The 19,231-nt window shown below is 38.7% G+C and overlaps 2 long non-coding RNA genes across 2 annotated transcripts in view; both read right to left on the bottom strand.

The window, feature by feature from the left end:
• The window catches only part of LOC135176281 (uncharacterized), a 278,618-nt gene that overhangs the window by 231,565 nt on the left and 27,822 nt on the right, over positions 1 to 19,231 (bottom strand). The window lies entirely within an intron of this gene.
• LOC135176283 (uncharacterized) lies at positions 9,670 to 13,251 on the bottom strand. The gene is made up of 3 exons (XR_010302598.1): positions 13,181 to 13,251; positions 9,869 to 9,928; positions 9,670 to 9,767 (listed from the first exon to the last, which is right to left on the bottom strand). It is a non-coding gene; the product is annotated as an uncharacterized LOC135176283 (long non-coding RNA).

Here is a 19,231-nt window from a genome sequence, read left to right as displayed (position 1 = left end):
TCTTTTTAGCATTGATAAATTTATAAAAGTGCTTTTTGTTATCTTTCACGGAAGTGGCCAGCCTAAGTTCTAGCTGGGCCTTAGCCTCTCTAATTTTTCTCCTGCATAATCTGGCTATCTCCTTAAACAAGTCAGGAGAAGCCTTCCCCTCCTTCCAGAGGTGATACACCCTCTTTTTTTCCCCCAATTCCTTCAGGAGCTGTTTGTTCATCCAGGCTGGTCGCCTTCCCCGCCGGCTCATCTTTCGGCACATGGGAACTGCCAGTTCCTGTGCCTTCAAGAGCTCCTGTTTAAAGTAGGTCCAACCATCCTGGACCCCCTTGTTTTTAAGGACTGCTGCCCAGGGGACTTTGGAAATAAGTTTCTTAAGCAAATTAAAGTTTGCCCTCCGAAAGTCCAAGGTGTAGGTTTTGTTGTAGTGCCTCCCTACCTCCCTGCATATTGAAAACTCCACTATCTCGTGATCGCTACACCCCAGGCAGCCTCCCACTGTCACATCTCCTACCAGCCCTTCTGTGTTGGAGAGCAGCAGGTCAAGCTGGGCTTGACCCCTAGTAGGCTCACTTAACAGCTGGGTCATGAAGCTGTCCTCCATGCACTCTAGAAATCTCCTGGACTGCCTCTTCTCTGCTGAATTAAGTTCCCAGCAGATATCTGGCAGGTTAAAGTCACCCACAAGGACAAGATCTGAAGATCTTGAGACAGCCTCTAACTGTTTGTAAAATATCTCATCTGTTTCCTGAGAGGAGCTCTCCGTTTCATGGTAACCAGCCTGAAGGACTGCTCCTGCTCCTCCATGCTATTTCAACATGGTATTTTCATAGAACATTACTTAGAAAGGACTTGCAGGTACCTGGCAGACAAACCTGGAGCACTAGTTGCTCTCCCATCTGAACTAAGATGTTATTTCCCCTCCCTCCTATTACCATAATTCTCAATTTCCCTCCTAGTCTCACCACTTCCCAGAGCAAAGAAGCAGCTGCAGGAAAGGTGTCCTTCTACTTCTAGAGCTGCCCTTTGTCTTGACTGCTTGGAGTTTTTTTTACACATTTCTCTGCTACAAATCCCTCTGAGTGCTGCAGCAGAGCTGAACTGTACACACAGCAGCAGGAGTGACAGCCAGCCCTGAAGCACACACACTCCCTACTCTCTTCCAAAACTGAGATTTACAGCTCAATGGATTCACAGAAATAACCAGTACCAGATCTCTAGGCAGCCAGAAAACTCCACTTTGGGAAGTAGGGCACAGACTGTATGCTGCAAGATCTGCAAGATCAGCACCTGCTTACAGAACATCTGGTTAAGTTACACCTTTATTGTTAATGTCACATTCAGAAGGAGCCATGTTGACTCCAGTTCTTAGACAGCATTACACCATTCTGTGGGACATTCCAGACCAAGCAGGGAGAAAAACAAAAACAAACAAAAAAACCGAAAACAAAACAAACAAACAAAAAAACACCAACCACAGCAACTCCAGCAGCTTACATGACTGAGAGATTTCAGAAGTTTCTAAAAAAAATCCTAATATTTTCTGGATTGTTTTTCTTCTTTCCCCCTTTTCTCTTGGAAGCACAATATATGAGTAGAAATATTTCTATGCCCGAAAATCAAGAGAATAATAAAGGGAAGAAAAAGCTTTCAAGAATTATGAAATTGGAAAATAGAAAAGAAGCACTAAACCAAATGCTTGGCACGGATTAAATCAATAAATTCCTTCCATGTTTAGTCAGTCTTTTAATGCAGAAACAGAGCCTTGTTTAATTTATAGATGCAGACCTGGCTTGGCAAGAACTCAGAAATCTGTATCTAAATTTTGCAGATAGCATCAACTGCTCTGGGCAGTAGGAAAAAGGATACCTAGCAGGAGATTTGCATCCATGTTTTCTAGTCCTCTTCTGGCTGAAATTATTGCACCACTTAAAAAAAAAACAAGTTTCTTCAAATAGTTTAATTTTACAAGCATAATTGCATTTCATTGTTGATATTAATTATTGCTTTCTGATTCCCAGAGTAATTAATTTTCTTCATAAATTGCAATAAATATGCAATACATAAAAGCAGCAGAACATGCAGAGTCTACTCACCAAAAAAAAAGCCATAAATAATGGACTACACTGCAGTGTTACTGCTCTGCTACAGCAGTGACTGGAGAGAGATGGCAGGGTTTAAGTGAAGGTAAATAAATCTGCACCAAACTATCTTTTTTTTAACTTTACCCCACAGAAGGACAGTTACATATTTTTGGTTAGACCATATTTTCCTCCTACAGACTATTTTGCCCTTCACCAGTTTGCACTAGGTTTCTGCACTCCTAATTTCTTTGAGCAAAGTCAGCATCCTGACAGGAGACTCACCTTTTCTCTCATGACACAATGAAAAGACATTAGGAGGCCTTTCTCTTTTAGCTCTAAGTAGCTGCAAGTAATAAGCGAGTCATCAGCTCAACACCATTAAGTCAAACAAATGACATCTGGCCACACTGCATTATAATTGTTGAAGTTTCCCTACAGTATTAAGCCTAGAAGCTTCATTCAAACTACTATTCATTTACTAAAACCAGATAAAGATACCATACTGTATTATACAGTAATGCCAAATTATTCCAAACCAAATTTTCCCACCTATGCTCACTACTGTACATATTCCTATGAAGATAATCATGTGAGAACAAACAACAGGCAAAGCAACACAGCTAGGTCCTAATAGTGTTTTCCACACCAACTACTACATTGAAACAACTACTTAGTAAGACAACATTTGAATACTTAGACATAGAAAACGTATTGTAAAGCACTGGATGACATGGACATCATCTAGTTCTTGTAGAGAACATCTACTAGAAATGCCACATGCAAGGAGAGAACCTAATTGATTATACTATAGAGATGTCATGGCTCACTTCCCAGTATGTAAGATAGACTTGAATAACTACACAAATATGAGGAGTCACTTTTCTTACTATAAATTAGACTTTAGGATAAAATACCACCTTGAGTACACCAACACCAGGGAAAACAAGCCAACTTCTCATGTATTTAACTTGAGTAAACCAGTTGCAACTCTGAGTCCATTTTCCAGAGAGGAAAAAAAAACAAACAAAACAAAACAAAACCAACCAAACACCAACCCAGGAATGTTGAGATCAGAATTCTAGATTAACTGTAATTTCTTTTTCCATGCACTTCTCTCTACATTTTCTGGCTGTTATTTTGATGTAAGTGGGCTGACTTTAAAAACTTTTGTTACAAAAACGATTATACACTGCTCCTTTGTATTTAAATCCCTGAGAATAGAGTTAGGAACATCTCCATAAAATCAGAACATTATATTTTTATATTTTTTTTTAATAAAGACAAGCAGGTCGTCAGATCACTTGACTGTGACAAATTGTCTCTTTCTGCTCACTTGAAATTGGCCAGCCTTGTTACTGCTAGAATTGATCTATAAGTGCACACTGTCATTATAAACTTAGAGAGGTATATTTTAGGATTATGTAAGTTCTTGGTATATAATTTCTGCTCCATCTTAAGTTTTCTGACTAGGGAAAACAGGAAGATTTAAACCACATAAAATGTGAGTAATCTTTATAAAACTGTAAAAGGCCTCTATGCAACTCCTAGTTAAACAAATGTGACCTTCTTAAAATTGTCAGCCTAAACTAAGTTCCTATGAACATAAATAGGAATAGCTTTTTTGAGATGTCACTGGTGTCTTTGTGTTTGTAGGGATTGTAGCACAGCACTGTGGAACTCTGCTAATAAATAAATGCATCTCGAGCTTGAAACATCACAAAACCAGACTATGTGTTGTCAGAAAACCACAGCAAGGCTAGCATCAGGCTTCCACATTTTATCGCCGCATTTGTGCCCAAAGTGAGGTCACCCATGCCATTCCACTGATGGCTGTCCTGGCAACAGTGAGAATCCTGCACTTCCAGAAGACTCCTGAGTATATTTCAGTCCCACTGTGGGGATACTTCCCTCAGAGCACAGGGCTTAAAGCAAGGCACTACATTAAATCTCTCTGTGTACTACATGTACAAAATGCAAGATGAATTCCTCACCTGTCTGCTCAGTTAAAACTGGACTCTCAGACTTTCAAGTCAAGCACAAAACCCTGCCTACAGCTCACATGTCTGCTTTAAAGAAGTTATGTCCTTCATCATGTGCATCTCCTGCAAAAGAGGCTAGTTGACAACAATCTTTTAAGCAAGGACTAAGTGTCACATTTTCTTATGCAGGTCGTCATTTTACTATGCAGGTAGCTGCTGTGCCGGTATCTGTGCAGGAGGCTCTTTTGTGGGGGATAACAGAGATGTGCACTGAAACCAACTTTCTAGAACACCTGGCACACTGCTGGTGGTTTTGAGTGTGCTATTAACGTGGGGCAATCTCTAAAGCAATGGCAGAAACTCTCATTGGAGCCACAGATTGCAACTCCACAAAGATACAGACATGGGCATAGTGACAGACCAATGAAAGGAGAAAAAAAAAGTTTAAAATCTTGGAAACAAGATTTGGAGGACCTATAAAGCACTCCTGTCTGAAAACTATTTTTGTCTAGAAAAAGTTCTTCACTTCTTCATCGCAAAAATTCTTTATCAAAGACTGTAAGAGTTGAAGTAATAAGCAAAATTCCGTCAAAGTAACTCAATCCTTTTTTAAGGAGGAATATAAATGAGCACCAAAAGACAGAAAACTGTTTTAAACACAGATCTTGAAAACTTCACTTCAAGAAATTGTATCAGGGTTAAGATACAGAATTAAAAAGCTGATTTTACTCCACGTGAGTAGAATCAAGAAACAACTACTTGACTGTAAACAAATAAACACTTCCAAATATCTAGTAGGATGGAGAATATCTTTACAATCAATACATGAACACTGTAAAAGTTTATTGAGAATGTAATACAGTTAATCAAGATAGATCAAAAAGAAATTATGTAAGATTTAATACTCTTCATGTCACAGGTTACAGTTAAATTACAGCTGTGGTCCAAAGAACATCAAATACCATGTACTTTAAAAAGAGCTAAAACCAGATTGCTTGGTCATCTTAGTACTTTTCAGTGAAACTCCCCAAGAGCTACCAAGTGCTGAACAGCCATCTAAATTTCATAGACATGTTACTTACTTACACGTTACTTACTGCCTATACCAGGCATATAACCCTTCTTGAAGTGCAAGCCTTATTGCTTTCTGCCCCACTCCTTTCCCCACAAGTTGTGCACTCTACCCCTGGAGACTAGAAGATACAGCAAAAAGAAATAATAAAAGGCAGAATGGAGATGCTGATTTTCCCAAGACAGCCTATTATCTCTAAAAGCCACAACTCAAAGGCTGGAGACCTAAGCAGCACAGAGCTTTCAAAGAGAAGCACCAAGACCTGTAACTAACAATGGCAATTAACTATCATATTGCTTCCTAGAAATGGTTAAAAAACTAAGTACTGTATTTAGAGTCTTATCAAGTATTTGGTTCTTGACTTCAACGAACATCAACACACATAGTAAAATGACATCTCTCTCTGTATCTGCAGAAGGTAAGCAGCATTAGAGAAATACTGAACAGCACAGTAATACTCATCTGATTTTGGTTTTCATACCCATTGACAGACAACAGCATAAACAGTCACTGCATTTCAGCCGCAACAACAGTCTGTGTGACACACTAGTGAAATGGAGTCCTCTTTATTCCAAAATAGAGTGAAAAACCAAGCTAATCACTTTACTGTGATTTGACAGTACCCAACATGTTTTCCTAGCATTGCAAGAAAAACTACTTACTAGTCCAGTGTGTTCATCAATGCACTGGAAGATCATACAAATGTGTTATTCACATGCTGAAGAAATACAGGAGATGGACATTTTATAGCACTTCTGTATCACCACCACTCACCTCCATGCCCTTAAACCTACTTGCAGATGCCACTAAAGTTTCATTATCACTCTGAGGGGTTTAAACACAATTTGTGAGCAATGAAAGATACCCTTATGGCTACAGTAATGGGCAGTGGTCCAAGTCGGACCAGAAATTCAGAATCAGCTATTGACAGATAGGAATTTTTTTGCTACTTTACATACACATCTTTTCCCAATATGGACAGCTGGAATCTCATCAGCTGTTGAGTAATGCTGCACACTTCCCATTGTGAACATAAAACTGCATTTACAGTTGATTGCTAATCTTATTACCACCCATCTCCCAAACGTAGTTTTGGGATAGTTCTTGGGAAAACTTGTTTTGTCATTAGTCTTGCTTGCTATTTAGAACAGATGCTTTATATATTAGGTGTCAAAGACAGTTTATTAGGAGTAAGTGTGAATTATGCATGTAATATTCCCCATTTAAGTCTCACTTATTTTAAGAGTGTCAATCACCCTCAACATCATAATTTTTCAACAATTCTCTGACTCATCACCTAACTTTAATATATTTTTTCCTAGTGAGTAATGAGTCAGAGGCAAGTTATTAACTTTCATTATTGAAAGAATGCTGAAAAACCTAATATTGTTACATTTGAGGTCACAAAAAGTGCCCTACATTTCTGATCCATGTAGTAAAGAGCAATATTCTCCAGTAGGCTTCCCAGACAGTTTCCCCAGTTAACACAACTGTTTATTTCAGACTATTTCCTTTTAGCTTATGTCTTGTTTTTAAAATCATTTCATTCCCTTCTCATTTCTGTTGCCTCTCCAATTCATAGGAAAACTAGACCGATCATCTTCTGTCAGGATTAGCTTCTATCAAGCAGTTCTTAATACACTACACTTCTATAAATAAATAAATGTTTAAAATGTGAGCCATTCAATGACAAAACACTATAAAACAAACAAAAACCCACATTTGCTGAAGAGAACGTATTAAGGGAATTCTCATGGAGCCACTTTGTGTCAAGTAAACAGATCTCTCAGAGTTACTTTTTTTGCTATTCTGCAGCAAGATTTCCAAGAACTAGCATTTGCCAAGTGGAATTATTTTCTTTCCAAATCTTGTGCCAAGTGCCTAAAACTAGCATCAGTCATATTTTCTTTGCAACAGAGAGCAAGAAGGACAAGAACAGAGGAGTGTCCCCACAGTAGTTCCCCTCAAACTCCTATTACCTGTCATCATCTGTGGGCTGAAAACACACTCCCAAAGCTATTCATTAAGTGGTAAATCAGTCTGGATACAAGAAGGGAGCCTGCAGTGATGGAGAAGGAGCTGAGCTGTCATCACCCATAGTGTGAATTGGGAGTGTGCTGAAATCACCATCTGCCTCATGAAACACCTGCTGCACCATAAGGCAAGGTGCTGGCACTACACAACTGGACAGATTGGGTGAGAATACAGTTGTCAAATGTTTAGAGAAAATTAGAAGTAACTCAATAGAGATGGAGCAAAGTCTTGTCCACATACCTTCAGAACCACTGAATTACATTTCAGGAAAAAAAAATATTAAAAATTAATCTCAGAGGTAGTAAATACTTCTGCCAGTGAAAACAAAAAGAGCAGAACTGATGCATGCTATTATTTTGTTTGCATTTAAATGAGAAAGTAGACCTTTCAGAAACCTTTAGATCAGAAATTACTCAGCTCATCCAAACAGTGCTTCCCTTCCAAATCAATTATTCTCACGCTTCTATCCTTTACTCCAAAGCAAGCCCTCTAACCCAGAACAAATTGTTCACTGATTTGTATTTGTTGTACCCTAAGCTCAGACGGCAGGCTTGACACACTCACGTTAATGTAGAAGATACATCCCTGTGATAGGTCTCCTGTCGCACAAAAACTAGCACCCAAATGCATGTATGCACTTCTGGTAAGCCAGAGGCAGCAAAGGGAACAGCAATCTCTAGCAAACCCCTATAGGCCTATTTCCATGTTGCCTGGTGTAATACCTCTTGTAACCACAGTAGTTACTGAGTGATTAGAAAAAGTATGCAGAAAATCCTGGACAGTAATTCTCCTATTCTGTGTAAGGCAAACATGGGGAAAACATTCCCCACAAAGTGCAGGCTTGCAGGTATGGCTCAGGCTGTATCTAGGGGCTCATTAAGTAGTCCATGAAGATAGAGATCATGTCAGATTTATATTATATCTAAATTTGCACTAAGAATATTTTTAATTTGAGGAGTCTGACACTTGCAATAGGGCTTGGTGAAACATTTTGAAGGTGTGAGAAGAAAAGGCCTGAGAACAGGTATCTAGTCCTTCCATAGGTTTGGTATCATTCCCACCAAAACATTGGTGGGGAAAAATAATTTCAAATTGTCTTTAAGAAAAATAAAAATAAACTCTCCCCACAAACAAACAAACAGGGCTGTTTCTGCTGAAACTGCAACAGCAGCATTTCAATTATTCTCAGAGGGAATCAGAATATCAGCATAAGGCTGACCTGTAGTCAGTCTTAGAAATCTGACAATATCCTCATGGGGCAAGACGAAAGCGATGTTAATGCACATCATGTGATCTATAAATACTCATTCTCCATTTGAATAAATACCCACGAATGATACCAGAAGCAAGCACCAATAATCATTAAGTGAATCTGTTACAGAATTTCCAACCAAAATTCTCAGTGCATCAGTTGGAAACTCTCAAACTACTTTAAATCCTTAACAGGGATACTGCCTCCATGAGCTTGCCTGTAACCTGGTTTCTGTGATGGGTGACTTTGTGAATGTCATGATTTTCTGAGGGTATCCATTGTAGGATCAAAATAAAGATTCTTAACAAGATTTACTCATCTAACTTTGCAGTTGTGTTTTGCCTTAGCCATTGGAAACTATCAAACGCAGCCTTTTAAAGAATCAAAGAAACAGCTGCAGAATTAAAATGAGGTAAAGCTTTAGGAACTTTCTCAGCAGATTATCAACACACAAAATAAAGCTCTTCTCCAAACTCTACTGCAACTTAAAAATGACACAAATCTTTATAAAAAAAAAAAAAAGAAAGAGCAAACATTAACATGGTTAGATTAAATGAAGTTTTTTCAAACTCTTATAAACAGCCTTAGGCACGATTTATCCATCTATTGCTTAACAACAGGAAAGGAAGACTTGGAAATTCCTTAGACTAAACACAGACATCAGTGCTGGTCAAGTGATCCTGTGGTGATTTTTAAGGGTCATTGTATGAATAAATTAGACTTGACAAATTCTTCCATCACATTCCTGTTTCCTACAATTAATGACAATTCTGATAAAAAGTGGAGTGGCTTTATTGCAAAAAATAATTTCAATTTTAGTCTAAGCAAGGTACATTACTAACCTAGCAAAACTAATTAATTTTGCTCCAGGCATTCTTTACAGAGATGCCTGCTCTGAACAATTTTCAATTTAATGAACCAGCTCCAAGCAGAGGAAATGTAGTGTTAATGAAAGGAAATCTACATGCTTTATTTTGCTTTGGCAAATTTTTGTTTTGGCCTTAAGATGGTTTGTCTCAAGCTAATTCAGCTCTGGGTGTTGCATGCCTCTTGAGCTGTGAAAGATGCTGCTAGGAGTGCCTACCTGGTTGCACTCCTTCCCCCTAAAGCAAGGGGAAACCAGCCAATTCAGCCAGTAAGACCACCTCATAAACAACTCTAAGTATTGGTCCTACAGATTAACAGGATTGAAGAGAACACAGAAAGAGTACCTGGAATGTTATGCAAACAACCATTACTCTTTCAAGTATACCTATAGCAGTTCAACAGCATCTTCTTGCTCACACTGACAGCTTAGGACCAAGTCAAACAAGCTGAACTTCTGCTATCAACACAGACTGAGTCTTCCAGGAGTTCTGTAAGAAACATTTAGAAGTTTAACAGACCCAGATGAAACTTCTCATGGTCTGGACTGCTGTATTCTGTTTGAGTATGAAGGCACTAAGACATTAGATACCTGCATCTAATTATTGCTGTGTATTGAAGGACATCCTATGATACTCCTGATAATGAGGGTCTGAAAAACAGAGGACTGTTAAGATATACCGAAGCAGTATTATCTCTGCGGAACCACAAGAATTTATAGCACCAGGTGATAAGGTAATGAGAGGATGAGGAGTAATGAGTTTAAACTGGCAGAGAGGAGTTTTAAACCAGATGTTACAAGGAAGATCTTTACTGTGAGGGTGGTGAAACACTAAAACAGGTTACCCAAGGAGGTTGTGGATGCTTCCTCCCTGGAGGTGTTCAAGGCTAGGCTGGATGAGGCCTTGAGCAACCTGTTCTAGTGGGAGGTGTCCCTGCCTATGGCGAGGGCTTGAAACTGGATGATATTCAAGGTTCCTTCCAACCTAAACCATTTCATGATTCTGATTCTATGACATACAGGTTCTATCTTTTGTGTAGATATCCAGAAAATTCCATCTAGTAAGTAAAATAAAATCATTGGAGATTGCTCAGACATAAGGTGACCTGTATGATAAAAGCCTGAAAATTATTCTCTGTGCTTAATAGATCTTCATCTCAAAAAGAAATGATCAATTTATTCAAGTTGAAGTAATTGTAACAAGAAAGAAGAGCTCTACAGTACACTGAAGTAAAAATTCACTAAGATTAATTTTCTCCCTCTTGAGAACATTTTCAAAATGATATTTAGTTATTACTGATGCTCAAGAGAAGACCTTGTAATTTGAAGAAAATGAAAATATGCAGACCCTTCAAACTTTCTTTTACCATCTTCACAGTGGCAGAATTGCTATCAGCAGATTTAGTGTTTAGAGGTACTGCTGGCTAAAATTACATAGCAGATTCACAGAGTGAAGAGTAAGAGCCTCTCTAATTTTCTCTCCCAAGACAGAGACAGAAGCAAAAGTGCCTTTTTGGCTTTGCCACCTCAGCAAGCATGTGTCAGTGACATAGAGACACAAAAACAGAGGGACATGAAACAGTGATGAGACATAGATGTCCCACTGGCTCAGTTTCAACCCAGAGCCCACAACAACTTCTTGGTGATTCTCTAGTGGAAACTAGAATTCCAAATACATAAGAAAGTAAAAAATAAACAGGATGAAAAAAACCTCTAAGCAGCTGTAAAAGCTGTAAAACATTGCTCCCCTCCCAACTTACTACTTCTTAGGGTGAACTTCATTGCAGCACCAGGCTAATTTACTTTGTGATTGCTGCTAGAGCGGTAGAGAAACCCATTTTACAGTCAAACTTAACAACTATTAATTACTACCCTTAACTATTTTCAAACTTCTTTTTGTGAGGAAATAAAAGTATGCGGCCACTCCACCATGCAGTCCCTTCCCAACTAAATTTTCAACCACTGTCAATATAATTTGAGATAGAGATAGTTCGTACGGATGAACCGGCAGCAGCACCTGGGTTTTATCAGATATGGGGTTGGTTTGGTTTTGGTTGGTTGGTTGTTGTTCTTTTGGGGTTTTTTTATTGATTGGTTTGTTTGAATTTTTTGTTTGTTTTGGGGGATTTGGTTGTGGGGTTTTGTTGGTTTTCTTTGTTTCTGACTTTCTCCAGGACACCTCCCTGTAGTTTTCCTCTTGTTCCTATGTACTGTTGCTGCTAGTAGAAGCAATATCAGGTTAATTATATCCAAGCCCATCTGCAATGGCAACACATTAATCTCTGTCCAGTTTCATTAAAGACAAGTCAGGCAAGGCAGAAAACACCTTAGAGTAGACTCAACTGAAGTTGTTAGCTCTTGGGCACACTGTATCTCTGCACGTTGCAGCCTCACTCTCACTGCACAGCAGAAACAGTCACTCAGCTCCAAAACAAGCCCTTCTGTCTTTACCTCCCTGACCCTGTTGTTTGTTTTTTTTAACTAATAAATCTTGTCTGTCCAAGCAGTAATTTCAGCCCACCAAGAAACATGTCACTAAAGCTTTGACCATAAGGAACCTTTTGCAATTTGGCTGCTCTCCATGTTTGATATCCCATAGAACAATGATGTACAGACACAGAAAACAGCACTGAAAGTTACAGGAAAAATAAAAATTGTTTAGGAGCGGCTGAAACCTGCTTCCTGAATTACATATCTTTAGTAGCAGCAAGACTGAAGGTATGCATAGAAAAAAAAATAAATGCAGGAGACTTGCTCTACAGAGGTATTTACTTGGTTTCCAACTGTGGGCTGAAAACCAATGTCAATTTACAAGCCCTGGTTTTGAAATTCTATGCCAAAGAGGTAGCAAGACACAGCCCCTGACTACAGTTGGAATGGACAGACAGAGTGAGGGCAGAGTCAGGTAAATTCTTTCATTTTTTCACGTCTGAACTGTGCTGCAGATACTCTGCATGGCATGTATTGACAGTATGGCTAATAACCTTTCTCACAAGAGGAAGAAGAAAATACTTAGTTCTGACCCCATCAAAATATTTATCCTGTTTTCAATTTAAAATCTCAAAAGGAATTATCTGGAATGGACTCAGTGACATTTTTTCAAGTATTGCTACACTCCTCTGCATGATGGAAATAAATCATGAGGCCACTTCCATCAAAACTAGCCCTTAGATCATTGAATCATAAAACAGTTTACATTGGAAAAGACCTCAAAGATCATCCAGTTCCAAGCCCCTGCCAGAGGCAGGGACACCTCCCACTAGAACAGGTTGCTCAAGGCCTCATCCAACCTAGCCTTGAACACCTCCAGGGAGGGAGCACCCACAACCTTCCTGGGTAACCTGTTTTAGTGTTTCACCACCCTCACTGTAAAGAGCTTTTTCCTAACATCTAGTTTGAATCTCACCTCTTCCGGTTTAAACCCATTACCCCTCATCCTGTCATTATAAGACCTTGTAAATAGTCTCTCCTCAGCCTTCTTGTAGGCCCCCTTCAGATACTGGAAGGCTACTATAAGGTGTCCTCAAAGCCTTCTCTTCTCCAGGCTGAAGAGCCCCAGCTCTTGCAGCCTGTCCTCACAGCAGAGGTGCTCCAGCCTTCTAATCATCTTCATGGCCCTCCTCTGGACTTGCTCTAACAGTTCAATGTCCTTTTTGTGCTGGGGGCTCCAGAACTGTACACAGTAAAAAACAGAAGCTCACCTACATGGTGGGGAGCACAATACAATCCAGCAGCTAGCCCATGCCCAGATCTGTGCTGTGCCACTCCACCTCGGCTCTGAAGTTTGCACCAGCTCCTTAAGGACTCCCAGCATAAGATCCTCTGGCTCTTACTTTGTGGCTGAACGTATACTTAAACATCCTGACCATAGGCCCTCACTAAGATTTGTGAAACAGCTCTTACTCCGATTCTTCTGGTTCTTTATGGAAGACCAATAGCAATGGTGGGCTTTTTTCCTTTGTGTAACCTCTCCATTAAAACTCCATACTTCCTTCTTGCTCCACCACTGAATTCCACTTTCTATAATGAGGAAGTGTTATGGCAAACAGTGGCAGTTCAGATAACAGGCACAGTATCAGTTATAAACTACTATTACATTGTTACCACAAAGGAAAATATTGAGGGACTGGTGGTTTGGGTGAGTATGTCTGGTTCAGACCCATCGTCTTGCTCCCCATGGTTACTGTTGTAACTTGTAGCAGTTACTGTGCTTTGGTGCTTCTGAAATTATGAGTTCTAGTTAGAGATTAGCAATACTCTTCTAGGAATACAAAAAACACTTCTAGTTTTTGTCAAAATCTGCATCTATTTACAAGTGTTTATTCAAGGTGGTTGGGGGAGTTCCCTTCTGAATACAACAAATGCATAATTCTGCAGAAATAAATTACTACCTAATGATTTCATAATCCAAACTACTACTCCTAAGTGAGTGGTTATATGTATTCTGAACCCAGATAGATTTCTATTTATAGAGCATTTATTTATGTGAAATGCATTTAAATATGCAGTACCTAATGCCAAGTTTTATAACATGTCATTCACAATCCATTAAGTATTTTATTACATGTATTGTGGGAGAGAAAAATTTATAGTCCACATTTATAGCATTAATAACGAATGATGAAAACACACTGAAGATGTATTGCGTTTTGGTTTATGTGGAGGTTTACTGCTGAAGCATAGTTACATGTCATGTTTTAATGTTTCATTAGCATAAAAGACATGATCTGAGTGCCACAACATACATAAAACTTGGAAGAAGCACTACTAAAATGATACAGGCTTTCATATTCAGGCACAAGCAAACACAGACTTAGCATATTCTCAGCTGCTTTCCAAAGTAAAGCTGCACATAGAAATAAATATTGTTTTGTTTTAAAGCATTTACCAGATGCTTCATCACACAGCTTTTCAAACAAATACTTTACATGTTTTGAAAATTTGGGGGAAAACAAACACACTAAGTTTATTCCTTGCATCCTTTTTAAACTTTCTAGGACATACTTCTCCTAATATGTTTCTTTCCCCATACTTTCTGACTGTCAAAGTTTAGAGTCAGCAGGGAAAGAGAGGCTTTTCTCTTTCCTTTTTTTCTTATCTCTCAAAATGAGAAATCTAGGCTATTCAGCCATGTGCTCACAGTTATCTGTCTAGAGAGAAGGCTAAAACTTAATTTGATCATTTTCTGGGGTGCATTTGACAAGGAAGCTTCTTCATAAATAACTTGGCAAACAAGAAAAATCAGGAGAACATGTAAAGTAACACCCAAATATTAAAATGCAGGTAGTTTGATTCATTGGTTACATCTCCATTTCCCATATGCACCCTTTCAAACTTGAATGTTTCAAAGCACTAAAAGGAAATCTGTGGAAGTAACAGTTTTCCTTTCCAGGTCCATGCAAGGTGCATCACAATCTGGCAGTGATTTGTTTTCTCCCTTTCACTCCCCTCTGGCAATGAGCATGGCCTATGCAGTAGAGATTGCACAACTTGCATCATCTCAAACAGCTGCAGCTTTGTTTGTGCTTGAGGCCAGTGCCTATAATCACAAAGGCTTAATTAAACATCGTCCCTGTGCACTTCAGTAAATTCATAAAATACAGTGTTCTACCTAAGTTTTTCTGGCTAAGCAGTGGTTGTAAATGATAACAGAAAACCTACATTAACTTCTTTGCCCTTGCTGATCCAGCAGTACTGTACCTTTAAACTTGGTCAGGCCTATTGTCTTTCCCCAGGGTAAAAAAAAAAAAAAAATTAAAAGCCTGAACTTCTTCCAGAAGACACTTAAAGGAGTCAGTGGTGGAAATTTCTTGGGGCAGTGTTTTCTTATCATCCTTTCTCTGCTAGAAAATGACAGAAGATAAGTTATTGAAATTCACAGTGCAACACCTACTTCATGAGGCCAGTTTCTTTCCTATCCTGAACGCATCATTTCAGGCAGAGAAAATAAAATGGATCCAAAAGGACCAAACACTTCACAACAAAGACAATTCTACTGGAATCAAAGCTCAGGGAAGAACAAGGCAGGAATGATTTCTCACAAGATGGGCATTAAACTTTCACAGCAGCAATAGCACTGAGATTACTCAAATATCAGAGCACAAGGGACAGGCTAGTATGTTAAGCAGCTACTGCTGTGGTTACCTTCAGTGCTTTCTGTAGCTTAAATGAGAGAGAAACAGCGTTATCAGAAATTACATCAGTGACATAGAGAAAAAAAACAAATACAGAAAGTAAGGCAGAAAAACTCAGTAGAGGGAAATGACAGGTGTTCTTGCCACACTCCACGAGAGAACCTTCATTCCAGCAGAATTATTGATACACAGAAAAAGAGTCACATCAAAAAGTTCTTTCTCTTCTAACCAGCAGTGTCAGGACAAGAAGCAAGTCTTACACGAACAGCAAACCTATATATGTTACAAGACTCTAACACCGCACAGGAGGTTTCATACTTTTCAGCTTTAAAAGGAGAAAATATTCATTCAATCACTTGATGTTATGAGGACACAGATTAAACCATCCATTCTTTCCAAGAAAACTAGAAGCTTCTCTTATTCTAACTAAAAATTCTACATCAAAATATTACTTTTTTGGAAGGCTTCAGAGGCACAAACAAACTGCAATGGGAATCACAGAAAGCTCCTGAGAATATATTTGTGCTAGTTTGAGGCCAATTGGAATATTTTAATGAGAAAAATTAGATTATAGGCTGTGAAAAGGAAACAATGGTGATGTATACTTCACTCAGAGGCTTGCTGAGATGTATAAAAGCAAGGACACAAAGACAGATAAGACAGTGTTCTATCTGTCAGAGTCAGGGTCTGTGTTTTCTCTCCCTGGGCTTCTGCTGTGTAACCCAACTAATCATTCTGCTTCCAATCCCCCTTGCTGATCCTCCAAACTCACCTTGCACGTAAGGCAGATTCTGAGATAAGAGTGGGAGATGGAAAAAAGGTGGAAGTTTGCCCCTCCTGGGGACTCTGATTTCTGGGGGAGATACTTTGCTTCTGTATTACTTTTAACTTGTATATTTCTGTGTATAGCTGTAAATATTGTAAATATCTGCTTGTATATTGTGCTAAGCTGTGAAAATAAAGCTTCACTCCTTAACTTCCAGACAACTGAGCCTAGTCTGGGCGATTTCATAAGAGTTGGGGGGTCGGTAACTCCCAAACCATCACAATCTTCTATGCAACAATGGGCTCCTAATCAATCCTGCTGATACAGGAAGAAAGCTAACAAAAGGGATAATAAGAAAGGGGAAATCTCAAGTAATAGCTGCTCTATAGCTATTTTCTGCTTTGGTGAATCCTGAAAAACCAAACATAAGTAACTGTAGAATGCAGTTTCACCAGCATTTCAGATACAGCCCATTCAGAGCTCCGATTGTAATCCTGCAGATTTTTGCATATCTCATTATTGTCATTAGAAACACATACACAGATACTGGTCCAATTGTACAGGAAGAGACACTTGCAGGATTAGTGTTAAAGAGAGCTGGACACACAAGATAGCACCTGTATTAACAATTTTAATTTAATCTTCATTATTTAAAAAGCTCATAACTTCTATCAACAGAAGTGGAAATGACAGCTTCATATGGCTTTTCAGAACATGTCTGACATAAGCAGTGCATGGTTGAGGGTCCAATGCTACATGACCTGGCAGAAAGGCACAAAAAGCCAACAGCTGAGTAGCTGTTGAACACACTAGAAGCGACTCTCCCACTTCAAACCCTCTTCTGCATCATTGTAGCTTTACTTCTTCCATTTAAACTATTTAATGCCAAGGCCATGTTCCTGAACACCTGCAGCTCTCTCTGGGATCTGTCCTACCCTGTAAGGATTGCGCTTGTAGGTAGGTATGAGATTTCTTGTACTTGCAGAAGCCTACCTGTTCCCCTGGGCACAACTGGACTAATTCCTGAGTTAAAAAAACCCAAGCAACCTAACACCTAAATCCAGACATTGCAGCATATCCTGGGAGGCAGTCATTTGCTCATATGCTAAACGAGCTCCTTCATTTTCTTCACGGGTCATGTAGTAGCAAGGGTCTAAGTGGGCAATCCCTAAGTTAGGTGTCACAGCACCATTTATGATACTCAGCATTTCTTGGCCTTCTGTAAGCTCTTTCATTTATACATTTTAAGATACATAATCATTTAAATCCTGATCTCCTGAGGCCTCACAGTGTTGTCAACAGAATTTCTTCAGCTTAAGCAGCTACACACTAGTGGAAGGTATTTACTGGTACCTAAACGCTTGATTGCTTGCCTTGTACGAAAATACTTTGTAATGACAGGAAGCATTAGGAAAAAAATAATTGTTTGAGCACAATCTCAACTCTCTTCTCATACCTTCCAGCTTCCCACCATTACTGCTTTTCTTGGTTTACTGGAGCCAGGCATCACACTTCACACCAGACAACGACCTGGTCTGCTGTAAGACTGGATTGCCATGAAAACCATATTAAATAAATATATATAAACTCAGAAGGGGGAAGGGAAAAAAAGTTTTAAAAAATATAATAAAAAAAAAAAGAACAAACATTAACTTTCTGTTCCTGGAATATTTAAACTGCTGGCTTCTAATCAGAGCTACTTACAAGCAACTACAGGTCTCTGCACTTCATGGTAAGTTCCTAAAAAAAAATATTTCAGCTTCTGTCCTTACAGAATGTACTTTTTATTCTGGTTATTCTGCCTTCATTGATGAAAAATGTACAGACAGCTATCAAAAGGTTACTGCCTAAAGTGTATTACTTGTGTCACCAGAGACACAGTTCAGAGCTCTCTTATCTCCTCCTGGTTTCATTGCTTTCTGGATGCATGTTTAAGTCTGTTCCTGAGTTCAGCTACTGACTCTGGTGTTATCTGTACTTTCTGAAGAACTGTTGTGATATCTGTCCAGACTTCACTGATCAAAGGATGTCAGGACTTGAACATGATTACATTAAGGCAGATAATGCTCTTAATGAGGAAGAGATTTTATTGCTTTGGACATTTGATTCCCTTTCCTATCTCTTTACTCATAAGGCAAGACGTGCATATCAGTTATTTTTTTCCTAAAAAGTAACAAATTAATTTTTCAATTGAAATATGGCTTAAAGCTCTAAAGAAGTGTTAAATTCTTAAAAATGTTAGCTAAAACTAGACTGAATTTACATTTTAAGCATTGAATAACTAGTATAGATATGACAGATTTGTCTTCCATCTCTTCAGAAAGCAAATAAAAACCACAGAAAATGCATGAAGAAAATAAGTAAACATGAACACTATCAAAATACTGATCTTAAAACAGTTTAGGAGCCTATGTTGCTCATATCTAAGGAGTAGACAAAAATCACTGCGTTTAGCATATTATCTGAAAAAATACCACTCAACAACCTATTAGGTATTTCGTTCTTTAATCTAGTAGTATGTATAATACCTTCTGCAAAGCATCATTTGCATATGAAAATTAAAACTTTAAACTCAGAGACCGAAAAGAAACTACATCTCAAACTTAAAAATATGGGGAAATATTAATTGGCCAATGCAGAGCAGGCATGGAGGGAAAGGAAAGAACTGTGTAATGGCTTCCCAAGTCACACCTACATCAAACAAAAGAAATCCCAAGCTTATTTGTGAACGAATGAGATCCAGGCACTGAAAGAACTGGAAGTAATTTTTGGCATTCTGTACGCCTATGGCTTGTGAGCTCCCACTTCTTCCATATTTAAGAACAGCTGTGCAAGTGTATACAGAATATGTTTTCCCAAAACATGCACGCATCAAGTTCAGAATTGCATGAAATTAACAAATACTCTTCTAGAACGTCTCCTTTGCCAAAGTTACAGGACATAATGTTTCAACTTTATGCTCTGTAAAATAAATTTCCTCAGTTTTGCTTTCAAACTGAAACAACAGACTGAAAATACTGTGTCCAGATCTGGAGATCAGGAAGGACATGAACC

Source organism: Pogoniulus pusillus, chromosome 6, assembly GCF_015220805.1.
Source record: "Pogoniulus pusillus isolate bPogPus1 chromosome 6, bPogPus1.pri, whole genome shotgun sequence".
NCBI classification, from domain to species: Eukaryota; Metazoa; Chordata; class Aves; order Piciformes; family Lybiidae; genus Pogoniulus; species Pogoniulus pusillus.
Note: the sequence above shows the minus strand (reverse complement) of the source record. Positions and strands in the feature narration are given on the sequence as shown.